At 40.7% G+C, this 26,013-nt stretch overlaps 1 pseudogene; it reads left to right on the top strand.

Moving 5' to 3' along the window:
* The first annotated feature begins 18,176 nt into the window (after positions 1 to 18,176).
* LOC127427205 (uncharacterized) lies at positions 18,177 to 19,621 on the top strand (annotated as a pseudogene).
* Positions 19,622 to 26,013: the final 6,392 nt, after the last annotated feature.

Here is a 26,013-nt window from a genome sequence, read left to right as displayed (position 1 = left end):
AGCTAACATAGCATACTGATACACACATACAGCTACATACTACCGAACTATACCAGACAGTTTACTGTTGCACTGCACTGTTATGTTGCACTATTGTATGTTTTGTATGTCATATGATGTACTACAATCAAGAAACCAGCGTATTTGCTTAAATTTATCCTGTATACCTGACTTTTAGTATAAAGAGAAGATCGTTCAAATTATTTGAAAGTTATGAAGCAAGGTAGCTTGCAATTTGTCAGCACTAGCAGGCAAGCTCAAGTTAACTAAAATTACACAGATCAATCCTTATTGATCCCTGGGAGCAGGCTGTTTGCTGGATTCCATCTCTAAGATAATGTTACCTAAAGTTGCAGACTTTTTGTTGTCATTGTTGAATAGCGGAAGAGAAGCACCGAGGCAAGGCTCTCGGGAGTGCGCATAAACGTCACATCCTTTGGATTTTCCCAGCAAAACTGACCCGCCCCCATCGCATGAAAATCATTCTACAGGATTTACTACAGGCTTTCCTGTCAAATGTAGTAGTAGTAGTGCCTGTGTTTGAAGGTCCATTTCTCTCGATTTGTTTTCCATTCTAATCTGTAATTTTTAACATTGAAAATGTAATGTGAAAATTATTCAAATGCAAACAAATACTGAAACTTTCTCAGCTGTTTGGATTTGATTTAGGCTAAAATACGAACCAAACTGCTTCCCTCATGGATTTAATAAAGAGTGCAATTCTGTCCCTGTCTTTCAGAGCATGTGTGCGCACAAGGCCAGTTGTGGTCCGATTAATTTCTCCATGTGTCTGTGGCCAGTCTTGTGACATGCACAGTGTGAACTTTAAAGCCACTATCAATTTTGATGATGATGAATAAAGAAATTAAGAATAGTGTATAGTACGTCTCTAAAGTTGTTCATATTTTATAGGGTTTACGTTTTAGATGCTGTCAATATATTATCATAGTATGTTTCAGTGTCTATCCAAACGTTCAAAAATGTACTGTACACATATGAATACCAGGTTAGTTTGACAAACCAAAATATTTGACCACACACAAATCTGGAACATCGAAGTACCAGGTCTTTACAATGTTGATCTCTAATCATTTATATTTCAATGTGACAGAATTCTAAGAGAACCTAGGTAACACTTTACAATAAAGTGCCATTTGTTAACATTAGTTAACAAGAACTAACAATGAACAACACTTTTACAGCATTTATTAATGTTTGTTAATGTTAATTACAACATTAACTAATACATTTTTAAAATATAAAGTTGTATATGTTAACAACTAATAATGAACAATTGTATTTTTATTAGCTAACAGTAACAAAGCTTAATAAATGCTTTAATAAATATATTTTTCATTGTTAGTTAATAATACCTAATGCATTATCTAATGTTAAAAAATAGCACTTTATTTTAAAATGTTACCAGAACCTATTTTTCTTTTACTTTCCCAATGTCCAACATTCTATTTATCTTATTTAGAGAATATTTTACTTACTTATTGTTCTGTTTGATATCCACAGTGAAAACAAAGCTTTCAAGTGCATTCCTCTGGGTGTGTATGATATATGGCTTGCACCAGTAAAAAAAAAAGAAAAACTCTTTTAGAGAGACGGTGGAATTCCCCACACAAAGAGAATAATTTCCCCTCTGTTAATGAGACAACTCTTTCTCTTTCTCTTTCTCTTTCTCTTTCTCTTTCTTCTCCTTATTCTTAGTGCTGGGGACTCCAGGGATTTACAAAGAAAGAGAATCTCTTTCAACTGAACTTTTTCCAGGTTTCTAAAAGTTTATCCCAAATGATGAAGACTGGTATATGTTAGAACCTTTGGACATAAAATCCCCTCAATCTCTCATGAATTCTATTACTCCATGTGTCTGTAGCCAGTCTGGTGATGTCCACAATGTGCACTTTAAAGCCACTGTCAATTTCAATGATGATATAAATAAAGACCTTAAGAAGAGTGTAGGTTGCTTTGTGTTTTAGAATCAAAGGCCAAGTTTGTGTTGTGTCTGATTAGTTGTGCTTTAAACAACATTTATCTAGCCTGAAAAGTCCTCTTATCTGTTTACATATTTCTGTCAGATTTAAGTAACAGAATGTTCCTGGTATTTGCCATTCTCTGCAAGCCAAAAAGTCAGTATATAACACGACTATAACAGCAAAATGGTGTAATGTCCCTTTAAGTGACTAGAATGTCTGCAGAAACTGAGATTTGATTAAACCTTTCAGGACACCTTTGGGAAATGTCCCGTTTTTCCACAAATATTCCTTAATTTATCTGAAGGCTTTAGGGAGTATTAGAGGAATCGATGACAAATTGTGTCTTTCTCTGGTGTATTTACTGTAATTCAATATTTTGCACAGTCCATCATACCATTTTTCCCCAGTAAAATATGCTGTAACCCCCAAGAGATGCATCTGTGTTGTTCTAGAAGCAAGTTGCAAACAGAGTTATGAAAAAGTGTAATCAAAATCAACAGCTCCACAACAACTCCTGCTATTTTGATTTATTACTGATCACAAGAATATCTGTCTCTGCAGTCTAAATGATTGTCCTGGTTATCTCCAATACTTAAGTCTAAAGTCTTACATGAGATCCTCTGAACCATCTTTCTCTTCCTGTTTTTCCACATATTTTTGTAATTTACCATGTTTTTATCAGCCTTCAGTCACAGGTCTGGAGTTTTGGAACTTTTCTCAGCCCTCTCTTTGAATCCATTTGCTAATTTTGTTGTTTATATCAACCTCTGTGAGACACCTATTTGAATTGTGGGCATTGAAATCTACTCCCTGTCAAACACTCTTTAGATGCTAAGGACTTCAAAGAAATGTGCTGTTTTGATCCACATGTAATTACCAGTTGTTGTTTTTTTCGTTACTCTGTAGCTATAGTTCAAAAATGGCTCTGAAACTATTCAAAGACGAGTCCTAGTTACAAACCTGAGTGTGAATCTTCTTATGAAAGCCAAACAAAATCCCTAGGAGGGTCGTTTCTCATTCTTTTTGCTGCGAGCAATGTCTGCAGACTGACTCATGGTTTTGGATAACACTGATGAGTGCACTGGTTTCATGGCACATTATATCTCTCTCAAATTGGTAGGTATGAGACACTGACTAAAGCTTCAGTGACAAAATATTAACCATGCTATTTACCTTGGCAGCCTGTCCCACCTGCCTCCCTCTGTTTTCTACATATATACAGTATTGATCTGTGCTGGGGTGCATTTCCCAAAAGCATCGTTAGCCAACTATTGTTGCAAGTTCTATCGTTACCAACATAGTTCCTCGAAGCTCGTGTAATGACGAGAGGCTGTTTCCTCGATCTGTCAGCGGGTGGTACGGCGGCTGATTCTTGGCAGGTTGGCGGAGAAATCAGCGAAGTTTACTCAGTTGAAGAAGGAAGAGAAATCTTCTTTCTTCACTTCTGCAGGCAAAAGGGTGAGATGCAGATTGCTCAGCCGTCTCCTTCGGATCCGTTAGTGTGCTTGGTGGAACACGGAGAATTATTGGTTATCAACCAATAATCCTCTCAGCAGTCCGAAATGACCTTTGTAGTCTTCTGATGTCTGATTTTGTAGCTGAACAAAACCAGACAGTTATTGAAGTGCAGAGGACAGACTCAAGGACCGCTGAGTAGAACTGTATCAGCAGCAGTTCACGGAATTCACGGAAGTTATTACTCCACCCCTTGAGTAACATCATTAACGACAGTTCTACAGTATATTGTTGAACCAACATGGTTTGAATGATGAATGGGTGACATATAGTAGTTACTATGGTTTTGGGAAACAGTCATGACTAGCTAGTTAATTTCTCCAACAATGCATCATACTATGGGGTTAAGCAGTGTTACATCATTGTATGGGAAATGCACCCCTGGACGGTTGAAGCCAACAGAGTTATTTTTGTCCAGTCTCACAAACAGTAAGTGTAACTTTAGGGTTTCCTGATGCAACATATGGTAATCACTACCAGTGAAACACTGTCAGATTTTCAATACAACCCCAATACACAGTGATGATCACTCATATCACAATCGTGGTTGGGCACAATTCAGAATTTGAAAATTGTCTCCTTTTCAATTCATGGGTTGGAATCAGAAATTAATTGGCATCACCCCTCAGGATGTTGAATTGGAATGACAGGAAGAGGAATTCACTGAATTCAAGAAATTCAACACAGTCACAACAGAGAAATTTCATTTTCATTATGCCAATTATTCCCTGCTTTGACTTTTTTTTTCTCTAAACTTAACACAATACGGTTATATTGAACAAATACTGAAAAACCTTCATGTGATAACATACCGGTAATTCATTCCAAAAAGATGAAAGCATTTTTCAAACTAGATTTACAGTACATATAGGAATTTATTTGAATTCAGTTCTACTTCCTTAATTCAAATGACAATTCTGTATCTTATTCACTTTTTCAAATGAAATTCAAATTCAACAATTCAACTGGAATTTAAAAAGCATTTTCAAGTCAATTTTGAATGGCACACAAACCAAAAAACTATAAACCATATTCACAGCAGTGCAATCTTTGATTTTTTGACAGGAATGACAACGAGGCTGAGTGATAGACGTATAGTCTCTTTAATGTGTTGTACAGTTATTTAAAGTGCGTTTAAATCATACCGCTGTTGAAAAAATATATTTCCAAGAAATTTTAGTTCTGAAAATGGAGGTAGCATGCGCACATATAAAACAATTAAGAGCGGGTGCACAATCAAAAAAAAAAGGTAACAGTTCATAGAATTAATGCCATTGCAATGTCCATTGCTGTGATAGTAAACTCTTTTTTTGTTTTTGTATTTTATACACTGCAGGTCTCTTGTGATTTTAATGATGGGTTAATTGACCTATATTTGGGTGTCTCCTGTTGGACAATTATTTGCTTGTTTGTTGCCCATTCATTAGATAATTGATGGCTTGTTTGGTGCTCGCACCTATTGTCAGGTGTGAGTATTTATTGTTCATATATAATCCTTCAACACTTGATATTTTTATTGTCTGATGAAGATCTTACTGGTCAAAATGGGGTTTGTCTAATCTTTTAAATTATATGGGAACATATAGTGGTGTGAAAAAGTGTTTGCCCCCTTCCTGATTTCTTATTTTTTTGCATGTTTGTCACACTTAAATGTTTCAGATCATCAAACAAGTTTAAATATTAGTCAAAGATAACACAAGTAAACACAAAATGCAGTTTTTAAATGAAGGTTGTTATTATTAAGGGAAAACAAAATCCAAACCTACATGGCCCTGTGTGAAAAAGTGATTGCCCCCTAAACCTAATAACTGGTTCGGCCACCCTTAGCAGCAACAACTGCAATCAAGCGTTTGCGATAACTTGCAATGAGTCTTTTACAGCGCTGTGGAGGAATTTTGGCCCACTCATCTTTGCAGAATTGTTGTAATTCAGCCACATTGGAGGGTTTTCGAGCATGAACTGCCTTTTTAAGGTCATGCCACAGCATCTCAATAGGATTCAGGTCAGGACTTTGACTAGGCCACTCCAAAGTCTTCATTTTGTTTTTCTTCAGCCATTCAGAGGTGGACTTGCTGGTGTGTTTTGGATCATTGTCCTGCTGCAGAACCCAAGTTCGCTTCAGCTTGAGGTCACAAACAGATGGCCGGACACTCTCCTTCAGGATTTTTTGGTAGACAGCAGAATTCATGGTTCCATTTATCACAGCAAGTCTTCCAGGTCCTGAAGCAGCAAAACAGCCCCAGACCATCACACTACCACCACCATATTTTACTGTTGGTATAATGTTCTTTTTCTGAAATGCGGTGTTACTTTTACGCCAGATGTAATGGGACACACACCTTCCAAAAAGTTCAACTTTTGTCTCGTCAGTCCACAGAGTATTTTCCCAAAAGTCTTGGGGATCATCAAGGTGTTTTCTGTCAGAAATGAGACGAGCCTTAATGTTCTTTTTGCTCAGCAGTGGTTTTCGTCTTGGAACTCTGCCATGCAGGCCATTTTTGCCCAGTCTCTTTCTTATGGTGGAGTCATGAACACTGACCTTAACTGAGGCAAGTGAGGCCTGCAGTTCTTTGGATGTTGTTGTGGGGTCTTTTGTGACCTCTTGGATGAGTCGTCGCTGCGCTCTTGGGGTAATTTTGGTTGGCCGGCCACTCCTGGGAAGGTTCACCACTGTTCCATGTTTTCGCCATTTGTGGATAATGGCTCTCACTGTGGTTCTCTGGAGTCCCAAAGCTTTAGAAATGGCTTTATAACCTTTTCCAGACTGATAGATCTCAATTATTTCTTTCTCATTTGTTCCTGAATTTCTTTGGATCTCGGCATGATGTCTAGCTTTTGAAGATCATTTGGTCTACTTCACTTTGTCAGGCAGGTCCTATTTAAGTGATTTCTTGAATGAGAACAGGTGTGGCAGTAATCAGGTCTGGGTGTGGCTAGAGAAATTGATCTCAGGTGTGATAAACCACAGTTAAGTTATGTTTTAACAGGTGGGGCAAACACTTTTTCACACAGGGCCATGTAGGTTTGGATTTTGTTTTCCCTTAATAATAACAACCTCCATTTAAAAACTGCATTTTGTGTTTACTTGTGTTATCTTTAACTAATATTTAACAGTGTAGGGACTACAGAACCATCAAGGACCACAACAGCCGGAGTGGTTCAAACAGAAGAAAGTGGAAGTGGTTCGACCAAATGGACCGCACGTCCAAACAGACTGGCGAGTAATGGGAGGGAGAGTGCCCTGGACTCGGCGTTGTTGGAGTCCATGATGGAGGATGGTACGTTTTGTTACGTTAACTCTATATTCTCCTTGAAAGCTTCACTTTATTTAGTTGACCAGCTACTGGAAAGCTTGCTTCTAAAACAAGTAGGCCAATTTAATTGTTACACTTGTGTAAAATCACCATGCAACAACTGCTTTATGCAGCACAATGAGTTAGTAGCTAACAGCTAGTGGTCGTGTTATTGTTTATGGTCAGTAATGTTTGTGTCACGTTTAGGATGATGTCACGGCAGTAGAGGCGGCACAACTATGACAATCAGCCTATAATCCCACCCACGTTGAGGAGGCACTAAACTGCAGTGGAAAAGCAAGCTCAGAAAAGTAAAGTGAGCAGAGTCGAGTTGAGTCGAACTGTAACGTGCAGTGAAAAAGTGCCATTAGGGAGCCAGGATAGTTTTGGCAGACGGCCAGGGAAACAGGACAGACTAGGTGAGTGAATGGGAACTGACAAGGGAGCAGACCCAGGGATGAGGAAGGGACCAGAAATGAGTTTGGTGCAGGACGGAACTAGAATGGGGCTTAGGTCAGGGAAAGTGGGAACCTGGGAGAGGATGAGGGTGGTAATGAGGGTGATAAAGGCAGGGTAATCCTGGGTGGTAACTGGGTAGTATGAGATATCAGTGACGGCTGCTGGGCAGAGGGAAAGGTCTGGGCAGAGGGTAAGGTCAGACATCACTGCAGGACAGAGGGTGAAGTAATACACGCCTGCAGGACAGAGGGTGAGGTCAGACTTGGCCACAGGACTGGGATCAGACTGAGCAGTGGTCGCTGGTGGAGGCTCAGGCTGGGCAGCGGTCGCTGGCGAAGGGTCAGGCTGGGTGGCGGCCACTGGACAAGGGTCAGACTGGACATGGGCAGGCACTGGAATGGGTCAGACTGGACGTAGGCAGCTGCTGGGAAGTGGTCAGACCGGATGTAGGCAGCCGCTGGGCAGGGGTCAGACTGGACGTGGATGGCCGCTGGGCAGGGGTCAGACTGTATATGGATGGCCCCTGGGCAGGGTTCAGACTGGACGTTGGCGGCCGCTGGACACTGAACAGACTGAGCAATGGACTGGTAGTTTGTGTCTGACAGGTGCTGGCCATTGGACTGCACAAAAGTCTAGTAGCTGGTGTCTGATGGGTGCTGGTTACTGGGCTGAGAAACAGACTGGTGGCTGGTGTCTGACAGGTGCTGGCCATTGGACTGTGCAAAAGACTGGTAGCTGGTGTCTCAAAAGTGCTGGCCACTGGACTGAGCAAAGGGATGGTCAATGGCCACTAGGGACTGGACAGGATAGTCGACGGTCACAGGGGACTGAACAGGCTTGTCACAGGTCACTGGGGGCTGGACAGGATCGTCGATGGTCACGGGACTGGACAGACTTGTCGACAGCCACGGGGAACTGTACAGGATCGTTGACAGCCTCAGGGAACTGGACAGGCTCATCGACAGTCATGGGGAACTGGACAGGCTCGTCAACAGCCACAGGGAACTGGACAGGCTCGTCGACAGCCTCAGGGAACTGGACAGGCTCGTCGACAGTCACGGAGATCTGGACAGGCTCGTCGACAGCCTCAGGTAACTGGACGGACTTGTCGAAAGCCTCAGGGAACAGGACAGGCCTGTCGACAGCCTCACAGCCTCTGTGGCCATGAGCACTGGCAGCGACTGGAAAACGGCCTCCATGACCGTGACTGGGGAACGGCCTCCGTGGCCGTGAGTGCTGGCAGTGACTGGGGATCGGGCATCTTACTTGACTTCCTTCTCCATCTCCTCCGGATGGTTGGAAGCACTGCATTTGGAATGGCCGCCGCCTTCTGGCGGTCGGCAGCGGCCTCCTCCACCTCCTGCCAGTCAGGAACAGGCTCAACAAGGGGGACTGCAGCTGAACCATTCTTACTTCTCTTCCTCTGCTTCGGAGATCTTGGAGTTTGACTGGATGGGGGTGTGCTGGAATGGTCACTCTTGGGAGGCTGCCCATAGTCACACATGATCCATTTAACCCTATGGGACAGGTAGCTCACGAAAACCCCCTAATGACAAACTTCCCAGACTTCCCATCTCCCAGGAGCCAAGGGGATCCTCAAGGCAGGTGCTAAAGATATCCTTGAATGCGGTGTCATTGTAATCCAGCCCCTCAGCTGTTCTTAGGAACTCGCCGGCAGTACTCTCACATCTGCCTCCCCTTGATGTATAGAACCAAACCAGACGAGCTGGGCTAAATGCCCTCTGATGGAACCAAGGGGGTTGGGAGATGGGAAAAGGAAAATGCCCATACTTGCCTCTGCTGGGTCCAGAATTGGTTGGATTGTTCTGTCACGGTATGTGGTGCTGAGTGAAGGACTCAAATGCAGAAAGGCAGAATAGGGCTTTTATTAAATAAACAAATAAAATACAAAATACAAATCAAATTTCTCACAAGGGAGAGGAATAAACAACCGAAAACAAAACAGAAACTAGACTGACTGAAACTGGAAACAGGGAACAGACCAGAACATGCTAACAGAGTTACAACACAGCAAAATAATCCAACAAAATCAGAACAACAAAGGACAGAATATATAGGAGCTGGTAATTGGAGACAGATGCCGCTGGTGACGAGCTGGGTGGAGAAACAATCAGTCGTCCTGTCAACAGAGCTGACATTCTCCACGTGGCACCTGCAAAACACAAGAAGGAGAGAGAGGGAAACACAGACACACACCAACACACGATAAGACAGACAGACAGGAGGAGCTGTCAAGCCCAAACTGTGACAGAAACAGTCAGGTACAAATTCGAAGCAATGCAAAGCAAAACATTTCTCTTTCTTAGTGCATCACTAAGCGTTGGAAAATAAATAGCAATGTTTGCTTTTTTCTGCTGTAGAATAAGCTAAAGTTTGAGAAATAAGCCTGAGCATGATTGCAAGAACTCATTATCTGAAATTACAGACAACTGTATGAACAGGAACATGGTGTCCTTGCACTTCTAATAACCACTGACACGAGTGTGCTAGTACATACAGAGAGACCCAAACCGTGACTTATGGGAATCAATTTCAAATCTGCTTCAGGCAGCTATGTTTCATCATGATTTGCAACAATAAATTATTGCAACAGCCACTGAATACAAGTGACCCAGTAACATTATACAACAAATATCATGTGGATAAAAATATACAATATAGCCAATATATATATATATATATATATATATATATATATATATATATATATATATATATATATATATATATATATATATATATATATATATATATATATATATATATATATATATATACATACGTATATATAGTAGATACTGTATATTGCTGAATCTGCTCTAATAAGTGGGACAAGGTCGCATTAATGGTCACATTCCTGTCTTGACTGAACATACTGCCACTCAGCCCTACAGAATAAATGAGATCCGAGGTGCCTGCTGGTGGAGCGAAGATACAAAATATATAACCCCAGTCTCAAAATTCAGCCTCTGATTGAACAGATCAGATGCTCATCACATTTCTCAGAAAGTTTTTATCTTTAATTTAAACAGCTGAAATCTGACACCAGCCATGAAAAAATGCCATAATTGAACACAGTCTAGAACTCACACATTAAAAGATATATGTTCCTTGAATTTAAACACAATATTAAACCGTATATTTACAGATGATTTCAAATATTGCAGAGATACTTAGTGATTATTATGGATTAAGAAATTACTTAAATTAAAATGAAAACATTTATATTTATATTTAAATTTATATTTAAATAGCATAAACTTTTTTGTAACAGTTAATGATCTTTCTTCATGGGTCTTTAAACACCCTTGGAATGCTTTAAATTTGAAAATCTATCCTGACCAAATACTGCCCCAATATCAAATATAATTTATAATAAAGCTCTTACAAAGAAATGCACTATATGCACTATATTATGCACTATATGCACCCACAATATAGTCATTGTTGTTGGTGTTTTTTCAGCCCTTGTTCATTTTGTCTAATATCAATGACACTGCCATAACCTCAACTGAAATATACCTTCATCCATCAGATATCCATATACCCATGCTGCAGGACTTGGTAAAATGAACCGGTGACACCCTTGAAACATTAGTATTCAAACATGTTTAAGAGGGCTTTACTCCCCATGTCAGCTAGTCAGACATATGACAAATTCAGCGTGCACTGCGGTGATGTGTGCACTCCATCACTCTTACAGCTATCTGTGGTCTCATAGCTCAGCTGTTATTACACCTGCAATGAGCCATAATCTCACCACAAGTGTGTGGATGATGTATCATAACTCACCGTGTGCTTTTAAAATCAGGTTTGTGTCATAGCCTTTTCTATGTTTGTAAATGAAATTATACATTTACATTTCTAAAGCACTTTTGAAATGGCATTGTTAGAAATGGGTTAACAGTGTTTAATACACCATAGATTTATAGTGAGGTTCAAAGCGAGTCACTTACATTTTATAAAAATGTATAAAATAATTTTAGAAAAATGCAATTGTTCATTGCTAGCATGTTAGGTCATTATGCTTTAGCTAATGTAAACATATACAAACTTTAATAAAAAAAAATCATTATTATATGTTGAAATAAACATGAATGAAGAGTTATAAAAGCAGTAGAAGTATTGTTCATTGTAAGTTCTTTTTAATTAGAGTAAGTAAAGTGTTACGGAATTTCTTAGTATTTGTTATTTCGCTTTACAGTAATGGCAGTGTTGGCACGAACAAGTTGTTGCAAAACCTGATGATCTGTGCCACACCAGAATGTTCAAAAAAGCATCTTTTGTACATCAATGGAAGCAAATGGAATCTAAACTTTTGTGAGTTAACAAATTAACAAATTTGCTTATTTGATTAATGGCCTAAAAATGTTGCAGAATCTAAAATATTTACAATTCACTTGAAGTTATAACATTTCTATCTAAAATTTCAAGCATGGTAACAGTGTTTCAAAATCCTAAATCTGTCTGTTAATTTTTTTTATTATTATTATTTTATTATATTTGTTTTTACAGTAAATAACTGTTTGACTTCCCACTGTCACTGAAGTAATGTCACGTCAATGTGTGTTTTTCTTCTGACAACTGCTCTGTTATGATTAGGTCAATAAGTCTTTTTGCACAAACATCTATTTTCAAGGTTGGTCATTTGTCCTCAAACATTTTTCATTTATACAACAGCACAGAACACAGGCTACAATAGAATATAGCCAGCAAAAAATTATATATATATATATATTAGTGTCAGGAAATCCTTTCTGATACACATTTTTAATACCGACTTGCCACGGTTTGAGTTGATGAGACCGCATTGACTCTTCCTGCTCATCCGGTTGACCCCCTCTCTCAATCCACTCAAGAGTGAGCTCACCCCAAAGCACTCTTTTTTTTTTTTCATCCTATTTAAAGGAATCAGGGGCTGTCACTGGGATCAAATGCAAAGACACTGCAGCAATCACTCTCGTTCTCTCTCTTACTCTTTCTTGCCACATAAAATTATTGACAATGCTCCAACACCTGGAATCTGGAACCTGTCCTGTCAAAAGTGTGAAACTCTACACCCATCTCTACTGAAAAGTATACTTGGTCAGGGAACATAACATTCAGTCACAAGTTTATGTTCACTTCTTTTATGGTACAATTTATTTTTGATGTTGTCATTTCATTCTACATAATTTTTATTGACCTGTTTCAGTGACATCACTTTTTCTTTCAAGCCGCTACATTTGTTACAATCAGCGGGAGGAAGGAATGGCGGTAAATGGAAAAACACCAATGAAATGATTTTAAGAAAAACATCAAAAAATGCTTTTGATCCATGCCAAGTCCCAGTAAAAGTGTATACACGTCTGAAGTTAACACAAATATTGCCAAATTTGACTTTCGTGGACATTTAAAAATATTTTATACATGATTCATCTTCGTACGTCGGCAACGTGTGACAAATGATTACATACGCCTACCTGTACATCACCTTAAACATCTCTCATTCAGTAGTTATAAATGTTTTTGTGTCAGTTTCTGTTCTGATTTGGTCACAATATTGCAGAATGTCTGTGATGGTCTTACTTTGTCAATGTAAGAGCTGCTTTTAGCTCATGAAGAATCCACACAGAAAGCAACTGAGGTGAACACACCTACAAGTACACCTGGAGTTTAACTACTATGGTGTTTTACTCATGTTGTCATACATTTAAAAACTGCCTCTTTTGAAGTGTCATTAATTTAAAAGTTAGTTTAGTTATAAGTTATTTCAAAATATACAGTATTTTCCATATCAACTTGCTGTGTAAATATGACTATATGTTTACAATTTAGTCTGGTGACTTGATTAAAGTATGTGCTTCATAATCTTATGACATGTTTTTTATTGACTAACATTAGTATATAAACATTAAATATATACAGTATGTATTTAAATGACACGTGTACAGATAACTGACATGTCTGAATAATGAGCAAAAACCAACAAAAACCTCCCTGCTCCATCCTTCATTGTGCTTATCTTGGGCGAAATTATGTTGTGTCACTTGAAAGATGTTACTTTATTGAAAGAAAAATAACATTTTGGCTCTGGTAAATAATCACCTTTTCAAGATTTATAAATATAATTTATTTTATTTTAGATTTTTTTTTGCAGACACATCGCATCCCACAGCACAGCACACTGAAGGAATGTGGAGTTTTGGTCACAAATATGGTGGCGCGGTCATACAGTGACATCACATTAAACAGGTCAATATGCATGAGTGTTTGAGAGTATAGAATTTATTCATTCTCATGATGATGTAGTTACATAGATAAATGTAACTTTTTGCATTGTTTTACAAAGCTGAAATCTTCACCTGAATATCACCACAGTGTGATAAATTGCAAATCGCCTTGCTGCCTCCTCTTTTCTCTCCCCCTTCTCCCCTTCAACAGCTCTGGACCAACACAAAGACATGTAAATGTAAATATGTAAAAATATAACAAATACCATGAAAACAATGAATGCAACTGTATGTGTTTGATATCATTTAAGAGGTCTCTGTGTGACTGGTATAATGGTCTCTTTCCCATGTTGATAAAACTAATGGTAACAAAGTTATAAGATCTTTGCCAAATACTGCATAATTCTTGAGGTCTATCCCCCTCCTTGACCTACAATTTAAATGATCTCCTGTATGTTAACAAGGTTAAACCCCAGGAAGTCAAGAACACATTCACCCCCAAATTCTCAATGTTCAAAGGATAATACCATTTGGTACACAATGTTTATTCTGTCTAGGTATTTAAGGAAAGTTGGCAAGAAGCTCAGGGAATCTGTAAGCAGATATCCCGCACAATTGGTGTGTGTAGTCGTTTTCACCAGGAATCTGTAAGCAGATCTCCCATGCTGTGCCGCTGCATATAGTTTTGTCAGGTATGTTTCTTTGACTTGTCTTTTATTTTTAGAAATGTTTATTTATTCTGATCATGTGTGAAACTGGCTTTGATTGATTTTGTAACTTACGTTTTAAATCCTACCTGGCAAATAAATTGTTACTTTTTGATTTATTCTGTAATCATCCAAAATCATTTATCACCGGTAGATTCGAGGGACGCCTTTTGTTACCGCAAACTTATGTCCAGGATAATGATCATTACTGGAGCTTATGAATAGGAGAAAACCACGTAAGACTACCAGTCACTGCTTATCACCATCTTAGCAAGTTGTATGAAATGTGACTAAATAAAACTATCATCTGGTTATGAGCAAGCAGTAGGGGGCCAAACCAGATGATATTAGTAAACCCTGCAACCGCTGACTATGAACGGGCTGGCGATTTTGTGTCTGTGAGATCTGTGCAATTAATCGGCCGGCATATGACTCTAAGCGACAATCGGGACCCGAATGAAAGGATAATGAAAGTTAGGATGATTCAGAGTAATCAATAACTTACAAAAGATCAAATTAAAAGAATGATCAGAAGTTAATTAGAGCTGTAATCTAAATTAGAGGTCAACTTAAATTGGAGTCAGATTAATATAAAATTGGAGTCAGATAAAATGAATAACGTAATCAATTTGTAAAGTGTAAATTAACAATAATTGCTTTACTTTTATCCCTTTTTACAGTGGTGACCATCCTCCGTGATCTCCAGCGAGCGAGTGATGTCTTTTCAGCGGGACATTCAGTTCCATTCCACACAGGAAAAGAGGTTTAAGCTTCTGCTTCTCTGTCTCCAGCTGCTGTGGTAAGTCCATTCTTTTTGCCTTTTAGAAGTGTTGAGGGAAAGCACAGACGCACCCCATATAGACACATTTTGTAGAACAGGTCGGAATACCCACTGTTAGACTGGAGACCGGAAAACAAAAATCCGGCGGGGCTAAGGAAATTAGACAAAACTACATGTGTATCATGGAAGTGGTAGCGGCAGGATATGAGAAACGAAATCTCTTGCTCTGCAAATTAATGATCTCTTTGTTCGCCCAAGCGACAAGAGATCAAACTTAAACTGGAAAAAACATCATCCAAAATTTTATTCTGGTATTCAAAGGAGGATTGCAATTGGAACTTTAATTCTAAAATCAATGAACACCATCGCTATTGTTTATTTAATTTGCTGCAACAAACTCGCAAATTTTTTAAAAAAAATTAGCGGGTAGCAACTGTAAACAACTAAAGTAGCGATTGAGATATAAACATTGCAAGTCGATGTGTTTGCATATGAAAAGCAAGGCTGGGAAAAACAGAGTGATTTAATAAAAAAATAAATAGTAACAAAAGAAATGTCACTAATTTATAAATCAGTAAAGAGTACTATAACAACCTATTTTTACATTTGCAACTATGCTAAACACTGTTGTTATCATAGAACACACGTGATGATAGTTGTTTGTGAAACTGCATGTACATATAAGCTAATGCAGTTTATTTCTGAAAACACTTGACTGTTTCTGCTGTAAGTGTTACAAGAAACACTTAGGTTAGAGGTTGAAAATGCTTCGGGCATTCTAGACTTTTCATCTTGTGTAAAGTTGAAATAACTGTAATCATGTTTCTCTTGAAATTATTCATCAGTTTCAAGCTGAATGTGTGACTGTGTCAGATATGTTTGTCTCTGATATGGCACACTGTGCTTTTTACCATATAGCTGCAGTTAAACCATACAGAGTACAAAATTCCATGTGACTACCAGTAGTTTTACACAATTACCAAACTCTCAGTAATTTTACACAATTACCAAACTCTCAGTAGTTTTACACAATTACCAAACTCTCAGTAGTTTTACACAGTTAGCATTAACCTTCAGTAACTTTAAAAAGACTGAAGAACTTCATTAAGCCTTTAAAATTCAAAAATACTCTTTGCGCCTTCCATCACCTCTGACTTTGCCCAGCGCCCTCTTCATATTCAAATAGATTCTCATGAGAATACACCTAGTGACATCTTAACTCAAGAAAATTAGAAAATTGCATTCAATTTCATATTGTAATCGCAAAAGCTCTGTGGCTTGATCAGAAATTTGACCCATGTAAATGTGCCTGCAGTCATTGGGTGTTTACAGCAGCATGTCCAAAGGCTTTCAGCCTGACCTGTGCATACAATGAACATGCTCCTACATCAGAGACAGGGCCAAATCAAAGGCATATTTTCTCAAAAGAGCAGCGAGATGACAAATATCTAATTCCAGAGAACCTCCAGAGACCAGTAATAAAATTATTTTAATTTATACTATTTTTAATATAATATAATTGTATTATAATCACATTATAATATGCATTATATTATAATGGCCAAGCATGTATATTTGTAATGACACTGCCAATCGAACAACCTTACAGGCCTTGAAGAATTCTTGCTAATGAATTTCATTGGTTCGCTTATCAGTGCCAAGAGGGAGGGTATACGGTCGTTTTTTGCTGTGCATCAATGCTGTAAAGAAATTGGCACATGATAACAAACCAAATCATCTCTCACTGAGAAGCACCAATTCAAATTAAATCTGATCAGGGGAACCATTCTACTGTGTAGACAATGAAAAATGTGTGTGTAAAATGCTAAACATCAGGCAGAAATTTCACAACCCTAACAGACCACAGAGATCATAGATCATAGATGATCAAACGTGTGAATAGCACCCTTAAAAAAGCTAAGCAGACAACACATCACCAAAAAGAGGTGAACTGATTCTTTGACCACAGAGCTGTGTTGAGAACAATAAAAAAAAAAAAAATAAATAAATAAATAAAGCTATGGGCATCAGCTCATTTGAGCTAATGAATGGAAGGGTGATTCAAATACTCAGAAATTTCCCCAGCAGAACTGGGGCCTATATTGCTCACAACAGCAGACTCTGCAGGCTCAACTGCAAGAACAGCTTAAGGTGCTACACACTTCAAACTGCACTAAAATATCAGCAGTAATTCAGATCTCACCAAAGATGCTCAGTCTAATTTGATCTCTGAAACTAAATTTGCATTAGACATTGTAATGGTACATGTTTTTGTAAAGCAAAATGCATCTTCCCCCTGATGGCACAAGCCATACAGACTAAAGCTGTCTGTAACAGTTTGGCTGTGACCATCAGAGGAAAATAAAGAAAGTACCACATGTCTAAATGCAAATTAATTAAAGGTTCAACATTAACTGTTTTCTCTCTGTGGTTGTTCCCATTTCAGGTTGCAATCTCGTGAGGGACAGATGCCAAAAGGTGTCCGGACCCACCTGCATCAAGCTGGGTCAATGGATATTGCTCACACACACATTAGGATGCAGCAGATGGGTATGGAAATATACGAAGGGGCCATACACCTCTCAAATTCTTATTATACCCAAAGAAATAGTTACATGGCCTCCCGGAGTAGCACCGGAACAAAACTGCACACCACAAATCTGTTGTAAATTAGGTTCCACCCATTCCGCATACATAAAACATATCAACACACACACCAGCACGGCCATCCCAGCACAATATCACTGCCTGGTATCAATTAAAATTATGTCCAGGAGCTAAAGAAGGTGGGATGCGCACTTTATATGAGAAAAACAATGATGGCATAGACCCTAAAATCTGCTATTTTGTTAACAATTTGGAACCTGCCACATATAGGTGCATCCACACAGAAACACTAAACACTACACTTAAGTTACACAGAATATAAATTCAATTTAACATTATACAAACCCTATGACAATAGACCAAAAACCTTAATCTGGACTAGCCGAAAGGAAGGGATTTATTGTGTAGTAAAATGTAAAATGAGCGAGAACAATTTCACTAGCCCACAAAACTGTTCATGGACTACTAATCACTGTTTTAATTTAACCACCTGTGGGTATAGTAAACCAAAGCAATACCCAAAGCTATACCCAATTCCTCCTGGTGGACTTATCAAAGGGAACATTAATAAGACTTTGTTTCATGATGTAAATTTGGTGATGACTCATGTAACTTACAACATATCCAACATTCTATCTGCCTATACAAAACATTGTAATGATTATGATGATAAAACATATGCATGGCTACAGTCACGAATCGATGATTTAATTTCTGATTACAAAGACAGACTTGCTGTCAAAATACCATACACCCGTTCCAAACGAGATCTGCTTGGAAATATTGCAGGCCTCTTCGGTTCAGTCAATTCTATAGTCAACACCTTCAAAATAACTAAACAATCTCAGTTTTCAACATGGATGGCAGACCAGGTGGCCACTGGTTTCCAACATATCACCAATAGCAATGAAAATATAATCAAAGCGGTTAGATCCGAAGCACAGGCGCTTCTGTTGGTCAGCCACGCATTGTTCAATCAGACCCGTACCATCGAACGTGACTTAGCCTGCAGATCATATGCATAAGATTTATTTACTGCTGCTAGACAAGAAATTTTCACCTCTGTCTCCACAAGACACCTAGACATGTTCTAAATGATCTAATAGAAATCTTAGATTTGAACAGATGGCATGCTTCAGACAAAATGAAAAATATTAAATTATTCTGAGTTATTAACCACCATTATGATGTATAACAGAAATGAATGAATTGGTTGTCTTGGGTTTTTTGCCACCTTTCCTTTAATCCATCCAGACCAAGTATTTCCAAATTCCACTACCACACGCTCTATTGATGTAGTAGTGAATTATCAGATCATCAAATAGGACCACCTTACTGGGTACATGACCTTGAGGGGTACTGAGACCTTATTTACCAGTTGCACTTGTTGTCATGAAACTCATAACTATGTTGTTTGTACATGTAACACCTTACAACGTTTTTCTCCTAATGACACTAAACTCATAAATGTTCAGTCGCTGCATGGTCATTCTGATACTGATTATCTCATACACAATGGTGTGTAGTCAGTGAAAGGAATTCCTTCACTTATGGGGGATTGTCCTGCTCTGCCAATCACTCTTTTTGTTTAGAAGTAAAAGAGGACTTTTCCATGGGACAGATAAACATTCTGGGGAGAGTACCACTGGACGCAGAGGCTTCGCCATGGTGGGATAACACCTTCTATGAGCAAAGCACCCAAGCTGTGGTCGACACGATGGAACTGGCACAAAGAATCATCCAACAAACTGAGTACCACCTTGCTCAAGCACAGGTGGAGGCTAACCTAGCCTGAAAGACTGCAAAAATCCTGTCCAGCTCATCCACCCGCTCTGCACAATACGCCTACACCTGGTGGGACTGGATAATACGTGGATGCGCGGTGGGCTGTGCTCTAATCTTCACTTTTACACTGGCCCAGTACTGTTACTTCCGGTACTTCATCTGATCCAAGAGAAGGTCAACTGAAGTTGATCTGGCTCTTAGCACATTACAACTAACGACTGAGATAAAAAAAAAAATAAAAAAAAGTAAGACACAATGACCCCACAGGGACTCTTCTGGAATTGTCCCCGCGGGCCAAGCGGAGGAAACTGTAAGGCTGGCACCGGAATGTCTACACTTAAAAGAACTCTGCGAGAATCAACGTCATAGAACTCTCTCACAAAAGCTGAAATCTACACCGGAATATCACCATGTGTGATAAATTGCAAATCGCCTTTGCATTGTTTTACAAAGCTGAAATCTTCACCTGAATATCACCACAGTGTGATAAATTGCAAATCACCTTGCTGCCCCCTCTTCTCTCTCCCCTTTCTCCCCTTCAACAGCTCTGGACCAACACAAAGACACAAGATTTATATGTAAAAATATAACAAATACCATGAAAACAATGAATGCAACTGTATGTGTTTGATATCATTTAGGAGGTCTCTGTGCGACTGGTATAATGGTCTCTTTCCCATGTTGATAAAACTAATGGTAACAAAGTTATAAGATCTTTGCCAAATACTGCATAATTCTTGAGGTCTATCCCTCTCCTTTACCTACAATTTAAATGATCTCCTGTATGTTAACAAGGTTAAACCCCAGGAAGTCAAGAACACATTCACCCACAAATTCTCATTGTTCAAAGGATAATACCATTTGGTACACAATGTTTATTCTGTCTAGGTATTTAAGGAAAGTTGGCAAGAAGCTCAGGGAATCTGTAAGCAGATATCCAGCACAACTGATGTGTGTAGTTGATTTCACCAGGAATCTGTAAGCAGATCTCCCATGCTGTACCGCTGCATATAGTTTTGTCAGGTTTCTTTGACTTGTCTTTTATTTTTAGAAATGTTTATTTATTCTGATCATGTGTGAAATTGGCTTTGATTGATTTTGTAACTTACGTTTTAAATCCTACCTGGCAAATAAATTGTTACTTTTTGATTTATTCTGTATTCATCCAAAATAATTTATCACCGATAGATTCGAGGGACGCCTTTTGTTACCGCAAACTTATGTCCAGGATAATGATCATTACTGGAGCTTATGAATAGGAGAAAACCACGTAAGACTACCAGTCACTGCTTATCACCATCTTAGCAAGTTATATGAAACGTGACTAAATAAAACTATCATCTGGTTATGAGCAAGCAGTAGGCAGCCGCACCAGATGATATTAGTAAACCCTGCAACCGCTGACTATGAACGGGCTGGCCATTTTGTGTCCGTGTGATCTATGCAATTAATCGGCCGGCATATGACTCTAAGTGACAATCGGGACCCGAATGAAAGGGTAATGAAAGTTAGGACAATTCAGAGTAATCAATAACTTAAAAAGATCAAATTAAAAGAATGATCAGAAGTTAATAAGAGCTGTAATCTAAATTAGAGGTCAACTTAAATTGGAGTCAGATTAATATAAAATTGGAGTCGGATAAAATGAATAACGGAATCAATTTGTAAAGTGTAAATTAACAATAATTGCTTTACTTCAGCGCTCAAAAACGCCACAAAACGCCGCCACCTGGCGGAACCGTCTGAGTCTCCCGTCCAGGGCCTGTAAGTTCACGTCGTCACTGGCGACTAAAGCTTTCAGTGCTGCTGGACAGGCCGCCTACGCCCTGCACACGATGACTCTCCTGCAGGTGCACCAAGCCAAGGTGCTGAGAGAACTGCACGAAGGTAGTTCTGACATGGGACTGATGCAGGAGCTGCGCTCGGTGACCAATCTCGCCCTCCAGGCGACGAAGGTCACAGTACGGACTCTCGGGCAGGCGATGTTCACCTTGGTGGTCCAGGAGCACCACCTATGGCTCAACTTGGTCGAGATGAGGGAGGCTGACAAGGTATGGTTCCTTGACGCCCCCATGTCCCAGTTTGGCCTATTCGAAGACACCGTCGAGGAATTTGCCCAGCTGTTCTCGCTGGTTAAGAAGCAGACGGAGGCCATCCAACACATCCTGCCCCGGCGTGGATCAAGATCCTGCACCCCGTCTGCTCGCCGCCAGGGTACACAGGCTGCGGACGGGGCCGTGAGTGAGATGGCATATCAACTGCCTCGAGTTGCTCGTGGTATTGCTTGCCTTGCTGAGGCTTCGGCCGTTGATCCAGGGCAAGCACGTGTTGGTCCGGACTCCTCTGGAGTCAGCAGTGACTCAAGTCGTTGTGAGACACTCACATCCCAGGCGACATCAACAGCGCAGCAGATGCGCTGTTGCAACAGGTTACGCTCAGGGGAGAGTGGAGACTCCACCCCCAGGTGGTCCAGCTGATTTGGATCGATTTGGTCAAGCGCAGGTAGACTTGTTCGCTTCCCGGGAATCCTCCTACTGCCCACTCTGGTATGCCCTGACTCAGGCTCCCCTCAGCACAGATGCACTGGCACAGAGCTGGCCCTGGGGGTGTGCAAGTATGTGTTCCCCCAGTGAGCCTACATGCACGGACCCTGTGCAAGGTCAGGGAGGACGAGGAGCAGGTCATCCTAGTGGCACCCTACTGGCCCACCCAGACTTGGTTCTCAGACCTCACACTCCTCACAACAGCACCTCCCTGGCGAATTCCCCTGAGGAGGGATCTCCTCTCTGGCATCTGGCACCCGCGACCAAACCTCTGGAATCTCCATGTCTGGCCCCTGGACGGGACATGGAAGACCTAAGTGGCCTACCACCTGTGGTGGTAGACATGATCACTCAGGCCAGGGCTCCCTCTACGAGGCGCCTGTATGCCTTGAAGTGGCATATGTTTGCTAAGTGGTGTTCTTCCCGATGCGAAGACCCCCAGAGATGTGCAGTCGGGTCGGTGCTTTCCTTCCTGCAGGAGAGGCTGAAGGTGTGGCTGTCCCCCTCCACCTTGAAGGTGTGCGTGGCCGCTATAGCAGCGCACCACAACGCAGTTGACGGTAAGTATCTCGGGAAGCATGTTCTGATCATCAGGTTCCTTAGAGGTGCAAGGAGGCTGAATCCTCCCAGACCACGCCTCATCCTCTCATGGGATCTCTCCATGGTCCTGCAGGGCCTGCGGAAAGCCCCGTTTGAGCCCCTAGAGTCAATTGAGCTAAAGGCGCTCCCATTGGAGACTGCCCTCCTGACTGTGCTCACGTCCATCAAGAGGGTTGGGGAACTGCAGGTGTTCTCTGTCAGCGACACCTGCCTGGAGTTCGGTCCGGTGTACTCTCACATGATTCTGAGACCCCGACAATGCTATGTGCCCAAGGTTCCCATGACCCCGTTTATGGATCAGGTGGTGAACCTGCAAGTGAAGCTGCCCCAGGAGGAGGTAGATGCAGCCTTGTCATTGCTGTGTCTGGTGCGTGCTTTGCGCATCTATTTGGATTGCACGCAGAGACTTAGACGCTCTGAGCATCTCTTTGTCTGCTTCGGAGGACAGCGGAAAGGGAGCGCTGTCTCCAAACAGAGGATCGCCTACTGGGTCGTCGACGCCATTGCTTTGGCATACCATGCCCAGGACGTGTTGCCTCCTTTGGGGCTTCGGGAGTGTGGCGGCCTCCTGGACCCTGACCAGTGGCGCCTCTTTAGCAGACATTATAGAGCAGTGGGCTGGGCAACATCCAATACCTTCGCGAGATTCTACAATCTCTGTGTTGAGCCAGTTTCGTCCCGTGTGTTGTCAAGTACAAACAGGTAAGTATGCGGGACAACTGGCCAGATGTACCGCTTGCGTACAGCAACTTTCCTCTCCTGGAGGGGGAGACGTGCACTTTTTACCTCCCAGCCGAGTTCACGAGACCATGGACCCTGGATGTCCTTCCTCCTTAGCCCTGTGGCAGCCGAATTTGTGGAAAAATTTGATGCCGGTCCAATACGTGTGCTAGTAGGCCCTGTGCTGGAGTAGGTTCTCCACATGCGCTGGTTGCCTGCGAGTAACCCCGTGTGATGTATCTTCCGCGATATGGTTTCCCCTTTGGTAAACCCGTGTTTTCCTTGGGCAGAGTCCCCTCTGCCACCGGTCACCATGTTTGTACAGTTCCGTCCCCTCTGGGTAGGACCTACCATGGGGACTTCTCCACATGCGACACTGCCGACAAGACTCGGTAAGACCATGTGATGTATTTCCACACAATTGCCTCCCCTTCGGGCAGGGTGTGATCTCCGTGGTGTCTTCCCCTTGGGAAAGGACACCCCACTGATGTGGACACTTACGGCCCCCAGCTGAACGATTTCCACTCTTTTTTGGGGAGAAAAAAGAAGAGAAGAGGCCACGGCTGGGGCGGCCTGTCCCCATTTTGGGCAGTCGACTTGTCCCCGAGGTGCGTGGAACCATACGATGCTCGTAGGAGCGTTGGGGGAGGTTACAAGATGGCCAGGTGCGCTGGCTACGAGGCACGCAATGGTTTGCCCGTCTCGCAGCGCCAGTCCATGTAACACAGTTCAGCTAGTTGTGGTGTTTCGTATAGGGACCCCTAGTATCACTACATTGACACAACGTCGAGTGAGTGACAGATAGGGAACGTCTTGGTTACTTTCATAACCTCCGCTCCCTGATGGAGGGAATGAGACGTTGTGTCCCTCCAGCCACAACACTGAACTACCCGCTGAAATGGCCAGGACCCTGTCTCGGCTTCTCAGCACAAAACCTGAATGAGTGGTTGCGAGCCAGCTCCTTTTATACCCGTATGTCCGGGGGAGTGGCATGCAAATTCCACTCGCCAATTCCCATTGGCCTTTTCTCAAAGATCAGAGGTGTTTGGGGCTCCCAAGGCTGACCCCTAGTGTCACTACACTGACACAATGTCTCGTTCACTCCATCAGGGAATGGAGGTTAAGAAAGTAAACAAGACGTTATACTATAATAATATTGTAGTAACCATGTTTTGTTTTTGGCAGAAAACATAGTTTTGATGCAATTAACCATGGTGCTACTTCAGTAATATGGTCTTAATATGGTAACCATGTTTAATTTTGTGGTTACTATGATTTTACTACAAAATACCATGGTGATACTGTGGTTACTCTACTAAAACCATGGTTAATTTATGTAAGGGATAGTTAGGGTCAGGTGTAGAGGTTGGTTCAGGGTGTCTGTGGAATGCCCTTATTCTATTTGTTAGTATTTAAATAGGGGTACAAATAGTATCTACCACTATTTGCACCAGGGTGCAAATAGTGTCTAACACAGTTTGTACTTAGTGCAAAGAAGGTGCTATTGCTATTTACACTGAGAATGATTTGCTAAACTTTGACTTCATGCAAATAGCCTCTGCCTCAAACACGTGGTTGCTAAGGCAAGCATCACTATAACTTGAACAGACCGCTAACCCAAAGTATTTAAATAGGGGTACAAATTGTATCTACCACGATAAACTTCAGCACATAACTTCTTCTCAACTATATTGATACAGTTCAGCCAGCTCGTTTTATACCCGTATGTCCAGGGGAGTGGCATGCAAATTCCACTTGCCAATTCCCATTGGCCTTTTCTCAAAGATCAGAGGTGTTTGGGGCTCCCAAGGGTGACCCCTAGTGTCACTACACCGACACAATGTCTCGTTCACTCCATCAGGGAATGGAGGTTAAGAAAGTAAACAAGACGTTATACTATAATAATATTGTAGTAACCATGTTTTGTTTTTGGCAGAAAACATAGTTTTGCAATTAACCATGGTGCTACTTCAGTAATATGGTCTTAATATGGTAACCATGTTTAATTTTGTGGTTACTATGATTTTACTACAAAATACCATGGTGATACTGTGGTTACTCTACTAAAACCATGGTTAATTTATGTAAGGGATAGTTAGGGTCAGGTTTAGAGGTTGGTTCAGGGTGTCTGTGGAATGCCCTTATTCTATTTGTTAGTATTTAAATAGGGGTACAAAATGTATCTACCACTATAAACTTCAGCACATAACTTCTTCTCAACTATATTGATACAGACCTACAAGTTACCTCATATTACAAAACTGGTACACTTACTGTACATTGATGGTGGGACCCAAGCCAGGACCAGAATATCACAGACGCTTGGGGGAGGGATCTTTTGACTTGGGTCAGTAAGCAACTACCTAGCAACCAGACAGAACACCCAAGCAATCACACTGCAACACACTAACAACACCCAGAAAAAAAAAAAAAAAAAAAAAAACTTAACTGCATTGTAATTTGTATTGCCCTGACAACCACCCACAACACCCTAGCATTATGGTGGTGATTTTTACATGGACAAGCACTTACATTTTCTTCAGAACAATGTATGGGGGGAAAGATACAGTGTATCTTTTCTGTCTGATCATGTACAGTTGCGTGTGCATATGTATGTTAAAACATACATAATGCATAGGCCTACTACATTTTGGATAGAGATTTTGTTATTATTCAATTATTTAATTGTCAATTGACATCTTGCATGCTTGGCTAGATCAATTGGTCACTGGCTCAACCAATGCTTTTTAAATAATAATAATAATAATAATAATAGGACTGTATTTGT

Source organism: Myxocyprinus asiaticus, chromosome 36 (assembly GCF_019703515.2).
Source record: "Myxocyprinus asiaticus isolate MX2 ecotype Aquarium Trade chromosome 36, UBuf_Myxa_2, whole genome shotgun sequence".
NCBI lineage: Eukaryota > Metazoa > Chordata > Actinopteri > Cypriniformes > Catostomidae > Myxocyprinus > Myxocyprinus asiaticus.
The sequence above is the reverse complement of the archived record's forward strand: the minus strand, read 5'-3'. Positions and strand labels throughout refer to the sequence as shown.